Raw genomic sequence first — 7,110 nt, forward strand, 5'->3', positions numbered from 1 at the left:
CCTAGACTAGCATGTCGGTGAACTTAGGGGTCTATTTAAACCTCCCCAGTGCACCCAACAAAGCCAGTGCCTGGCTTCTTGGCACTGGGGATCCAAACTCAAGTCCTTGGGACTGAGTGGCCAGTACTTTATTGACTGAGCTATCTTCCTGGCACATTATTTACCAGTCTGAATGGTTGGCTTCTTTGCCTCTTCCTCTCCCTCCCCTTCCCCCTTCCCCTCCCCCCCCCTTTCATACTGGAAGGTTTACCCAGAAGAAAGAGTGGAGAAAAAGAGGGCTCGTTTAATATCTATACTAAATACAAATCTGTATGTATCCCCAAATACCTTGAGGGTGCTTGTGCTAGGTATTTTTTCCACAGACATTTTGGTCTTTGAGTTCACCAGTCACAAGCTATCTTACTTGACTATGGAAAATAATGTATTTAACACATCTCAAGAACTTAAAAAAAAATCCTAACAAATCAAGTTAAATGCTATGATTTTCAGAGTGCGAGTGCTCAAGGAACAACTGTGGTAAATGCCTGTGATGTTTTTAGTTGTAACGAAAGTCTTAATGTTGGGCTGTACATATCACAGTTACAAGAGGAAGACAGCCGCCTTGGCCCTCTTCCTCCTGCACCAAGACTGCTGCTCACACTGGGCCCCATGCTGGACACGGGAACCCTCACCTCTATTGTCCCTTGCAGTCTGAAACCCTCAATGCCACCTTGGCTAGAAAAATGGGTGCAGCGAGACACCACTTCCTCTCATTGTCTTCTACCAAAACATTTTGTCCCGAAAGCAAGGTAGCTTGGGTGACTGTAGGTCACTCACTGGCGACCTGGATAGAAGATGGGGGGGCGGGGGCAGGGAACACACAGGGCGTGCTTCTGAGAGGCCTGATTCATCCTGTGGGGAATTCCTCACACATAAAGTTTTCAAAAGGTGGTAAGCAGAAAAGAAAAAAGAAAGAAAAGGAAAGGAAAAAAGAAAGAGAAAGAGAAAAAGGAGAGAGAAAAAGAAACAGGAAAAAGGAAAAGGAAAAGAAGAAGAAAAAGAAAATGAAAAAGAAAATGAAAAAGGAAAAGGAAAAGAAAAAGAAAAAGAAAAAGAAAAAGAAAAAGAAAAAGAAAAAAAGAAAAAGAAAAGAGCCCAGGGGCTTATAACTGTAAAAGCGGAAAAACACCTAACTGCTTTGCTCCGGATTGTTCGCAAAGTGACTGCTGGTGGGCATTACATTTCCTGAACCAGGAATTAGGGGACATTCTGGTGTCCGCGCAGGAGGTAGAGAGCAGTCATTGGTGTGCCTCTTGCTGACATCTTTCCTTGTGTCCTGATTGTTCCAGATGGCAGGAAGTCACTGCTCAGGCCTCTGGCTGGGCCGTTCTCCAAAAGCTGACCCTCAACTCCAGCCCAAAGGCAGGCTGCTAGCTCAGCCCCGAGTGACGCTCCACTACACAGGCTCACACGGCTCTCATGGCCTTCTCCAGAGCAATCTGAAAACGTAACCAAGACGGGATGGGGAAAGCCCAGGGTTTCAGGCCTTTTGCTAGGTATATGCTAATGATTAGGTGGAAGGAACATTATAATTGAGTTATGAAACAGCTAAACAAAAATAGAATACCTGCCAGAGAGTTTCTTCACATGGCGGTTTTTACTCGAGAATAAACAATGTGTTCTTTGTAGAGCTTAAAAAAAAAAGAGGGTGGGGCCTGCTAATTTCATTTTGGAAACTTGGGTTTGTAGCTTGTTGTAACTAGACTCGTGCTTGTATTCGTTGACATCTTGATTTATAAAAACCTGAACTAGTTCAGTTTCAATAATTCTTTTTATTCAAGCAACACTAGAGAAAGAGAAAGAGATTGGCATGCCCCTCTAAAGCGGCATATGCAAAAGCTTTCCCATTCTCTTTGTTAACTCTCGGTCAGATTTCATGAAAAAGCAATCGGAATTCCTGTTGCTGCCTTTCTCCCGCGCACCTAGGGAGGGAGGGGAGGCTTCTGCTCCTAATGAGCACGACCAAGCTTCCTTCCACACAATTTTATCTTTGGAAGATGAAATGGCCTGTTTCCCTCAACACTTCTCAATCTTCTTTCTCTGTTGTTGACTCTTTCTCCTCAAGTACAGCAAAGAATGCCTAATTAATTCACTGCTGAGAAATTCATCCTGGTGTCTAGACTTGGTAGGTGGGACCCGAAGACGATAAATAAAGCATAGCAGGTCCTGTGTCCTTTTAAAAATCATGGCGGGGAGGAAAAAAAAAAAAAACTCCACGAGGAATCGACATTCGGGAAGTGACAAATAGAGAGTTCATCGTATATTCGGGTTTGTGAATTTGCTCCTGGAAGATACTCAGAAGTCCTTTGTGTTTAAAAATAAAAATAACAAAGAAAAGTAGCCATGTATAAATAACACTGTTTGGAAAGTCTCAGGTAAAGCCAGGCTTATTCATAAAAGGTTATTGCTCTCTTCATATCAAATAATAAAGGTAGAAAAAGATACCCAAAGTATATTTACATAACAAAAAGCAACCAGAAAGAAAACCTCTCTAAGTCCCTTATCAATTTGTGCCATTGCAGAGAACCTGCCCATCCCTAGGCCACGCCCACAGGGAGTGGTTCAGGGGCAGCTCCCGCCTATCCCATTCCGCCTGCCGAGTCCCCTGCTCACCACTGCATAACTGCAGCCATAAGATAACCAGTGGAGGTCCTTTTTTAATGCTCTATAGATGCAGAGCACTCATCTTTGTTACAAGTCCCATTTTTAAAGCAAATAGAGTGAGGAATTAAATTTAATTGCTAGGTTTAACATATCAGAGTCTTCTGGATAAATGATATGCTAATTGATGACCTAGAGTCCCCCTTCTCTAAATTAGTTCCCAAATCAAGAGATTGACTAGAGTTTAAAAATACCCCCAAAAAAGATGGTTTAATGGATTAATTCTGTAGTTGCAGGGGCCAAGAAAGAGACCTACTTCCTGTTGCCCAGCGACCCAGTCACGTGTGAGAGAGAGAATGAAGAAGTGTGCTAATTCCCTGTTCTCACTCTTCTTGTCTTTGTTCTGTCTTCACTGCAGTGGCTTGAATACGAATGGCCCCTATGGGCTCATGGATTTGAATACTTAGTCCCTTGGGAGCAGGGGCACTGTTTGAAAGGATTAGGAGGTGTGGCCTTGTTGGAGGAAGTGTGTCACTGGGAGTGAACTTTGAAGAAGAGGTGTTGGCAGCTTGTAGCTTCAGAGGGTGAGTCCCTGACCGGGGAGGATGGCAGCAGGCACACAGGCAAGGTGCTGGAGCAGTAGCTGAGAGTTCACAAGGGACAGAAAGGGACAGAAAAAAACAAACAGGAAATGGCATGGGCTTTTAGAAACCTCAAACCTCAGACCCATTTGTACACCTCCTCCTGCAAGGTCACACCTCCTGATACCTTACAAAACAGTTCCATCAGCTAGGGACCAAATATTTAAAAAACATGAGTCCGTGAGGCATGAGATGGGCCAGTGGGACTAGAACTAGATCCCTAGGCCCAGCACCGTGAAAGGAAAGAACCAACTCCCTCTGATGTTCTTACACATGCATGCGCATATGCACACACGCATGCACACACATGCACACACGTGTACACACACATGCACACACACACACCATAGAACACACATAAATAACTTGAAAAGTAAAAACAATTAAATAAAATGAAAAAATATTTTTAAAACCTAAATTAACTAAGAAATAACATGATACTTTCATATGTTCTTAAGAACAACAACAACAAAAAGTCTGTCTGGTCCTGAAGTTTGTTCTTTTAATTGTTTAATTGTTTCCTCTTAAAATTTCTGGGATACATTTTGAAGAGGAATTATTTGTTTTTACTTAACACCATCATTGACCATTTCTGTCCATGAAGAAACAGAAGACATACATGATTGAACATTGTGCAGGAATTCCCAGCTAATAGTCACAAAGCTGAGATTAGATAGAGACTAGCTTTTTTTTTCCTCTTAAAAAACAAATTTATTTTTAACTTACACATAAGTATATAAAATATAAGAATTATGTATAGTAACTGAGCCCCAGCGGCACACGCTTATAACCCCTGCCCTCAGGAGCTGAGGCAGGAAGGTTCTGGGGTCAAGGCTAGCCTGGGCTGTGCAATAAGGCCTATCCCAAAATAAGCAGACAAAAACATGAGACATTAAGAGACTAATGTATGCTACTTATGCATTGCATAATTTGTAAATTGCATTAAACATGTGTATCCTCAAATATTCATCATATTTTACATAAAAAAGTAAAATCTTCTAACATTTTTTTTTACAATGGGATTCTTGCTATATAACCCAGAACAGCCTCCAACTATAATCCTTCCTCAGCCTCCCAAGAACTGGATATGGTGTGGGTCACCACATCTGTCTTCTGATTTATATACATATATAATATAATATAATATAATATAATATAATATAATATATAATATATAATATATAATATATAATATATAATATATAATATATAATATAATATAATATACCATGTATCTCTGTTATCCGTGCTCACCCTACTTACAGGACCATGGGAGAGCTTTCTCCTCTCTAACTGTAACAGCACACACTGATCGGTCCCAGCTTTTACAAGCATTCCCTTGATCATGTATCTTTCCATTTTTACATGCTTACAGTCCTTAGTTGGATTGGTCCTCTTCCCAGTTCTCCATCCCACAGTGCTTCAGAATTGCAGCCCTCAGTGGTGCTGCCACCCACCCCCACATACTCCCCCACCCCCCCCCACACACAGCTCCCTAACCCCCCGCCCCAACACCCCCCCCCCCCGTCAGAATGGATGTATCTATGTGAATCCCTGTGTCAATTCATAAGAACTGACACCTAATCCACAACTTGTAAATATGTGCAGGGGACAAATATACCCTCAAGAAACTTTCAACAGAAAAAGTTTCAGGGTCAAATACATGGATGAAATACAGCATATCACTCTTGAAGATTCCCGATGAGCATTTGCATATTAAAGCCTTTAAGACATTCCACAGAAAAGGAAAATGCTTAAAGTTTTCCATCAAGAATCTGTGAATCTTCTTTGACATTTACAATCTTTCATTGAATAAAAGATCTTAACATCCCCAACTATAGCTCCCCAGACCACATTTTCCAGACCTGCCACAGGCTGAATAAACGCCTATCAGGGGGCTAAAAGGAACAGGAAGATGGCTAGTGAGGTGTCTGGGAAGACACAATGGCAGGCCAAGGCAGCTAGATGCTGAGAGTGGTCAGAGAGAAGCAGCCTGAGGTCTACCCTGCCTGCCTCAGGCTCCTTTCTTCTTAGACCTCAGGCTGGGTACTCACACCTAGACAGGGACAGGAAGCAGAGATGTGAGGACACAGAGACAAGGAGGGATGGGTCTAAATTCCAGTGACTGCTGCATACGCGATAGAATAGAGAGCTATGCCAAGCAATTAGAGCCAAGAGGACATCTGGTGAGAGTGACTGGGTTCCAGTTGTCATCCCCAGGGAAAAATGGAAGTCAGTGACTGTCTTTGTAACCTGTGACCTCCGAAAGTTTGACAGTCCCCTAATTTGACATCAATATGATGACACTCATGAAACGAAAAGGGTGCGGTTGATAATTATGGGACAACAACAGCTGTAGACAGGGAACTGCCAAGGGTACATCAAAATTTGTGTTCACTTCATTGAAGAATGAATGATACCCTAAAAATGAAAACATTATTTGGGGACGGTTCCTAATCTTTGTGAACTATGAATCATGGAATTTGGAAAATGTACCAGATAGATAGGTAAGTATTGATAGTGTATACTCTAATTTATTCCACTTTGAATAAGTTGTGTAGACAAATACTTTATGTCCGTATTCAATAATAAGATACTAGTCATCTGTGATATAAAAAGGTGTAATTTGGTTCTCTATGGATATAAAGGCAAGCAATGTACATTATGCCCCAAATGAGCTTCTAATCAATACAATGAATTAAGAAATGTATTCAAATGACCAAGCTGTAAGCAAGTTATCACACGTGGTTGTAAGAGAGCTAAGAACAACATTCTGAGGAGCTCTGAGGGACCGTTTGGGAGGGCCTCAGATTTAAATGATAAGGTTGGAGGACCAGACTAATTGTTGGCAAGCTGGTTGTCAGGAGTCACACAGTCCAAGGAGCTAGGCAGCTTCCCAAGCCCTGGGGAAAGGCACAAAGGCACGCGCTGGAGATGTGAGCTCCGAAGAGGCAGGAATAGCAGCGGTACCTACCCTTGTCACATGACTGAATCCAGAAAACCAAGGGACTTAAATACTTTGGGGCTAAGTATTAGCATTAAGATTCTTATCAAGTCTAAATTAGAGCTATTAGCTTTCTGTGGGTCTTTTTAGCCACAGACTTAGTGCCTGAAACAACACAAATATGTCATCCTGCAGTTCGGGAGTTGCGAGCCTAGCATTGATAGCAGCGGTTAAGGTCTCAGCAACAGGACTACTTTCTTCAGAGGCCGGAGGGAGAATGTTCTTTATCTTCTCCAGATGGGGGTGGGGAGGTGAGGGGTGGGGAGGTGGGGGTGGGGAGGTAGGGGGTGGGGGGCTGAGGGGTGGGGGAGTAGAGGGATGGGGGGGGGTAGGACAGAGGAGGGGGCTTCTCAAGGCCTCCTACATTCCTGAGCTCATGATCTCCATAGTCCAGCTTCAAAGCAGCAATGTTAAGTGGGTGCCATTCTCACAACCCAGTCGTTCAGGTTTCTTTTTGGTTCCCTCTTTATATTTAAGTGCCCGTGTAAGAATATTCACAGGGATAACCAAGGAAACTCTCCCTATGGTTGATTAGTAATCTTAATTCTTCTTTGTAAATCACACAGTCACAGGTTCCTGTGATTAGAACATGGTGTCTTGGGGGAGCATGATTCTGCCTAGTAGTTCAACCTACCAATCAGTATCTTCTTTGACTCTCTAGTATCCCTATGTTCGAGCATGGGTAAATTGCTTTGTCCGTTATTCTTCAAGGACCCTTAGTACCCAGTGTTGTGTATAAAAAGGACTTCAAGTAAAGGCTAGTGGGTCCTGACTGATGATCACTGTATAGCTTAGACTCAAATGCTACAGACACCTTTGTTTCTA

This window comes from Apodemus sylvaticus, chromosome 16, assembly GCF_947179515.1.
Source record: "Apodemus sylvaticus chromosome 16, mApoSyl1.1, whole genome shotgun sequence".
NCBI classification, from domain to species: domain Eukaryota; kingdom Metazoa; phylum Chordata; class Mammalia; order Rodentia; family Muridae; genus Apodemus; species Apodemus sylvaticus.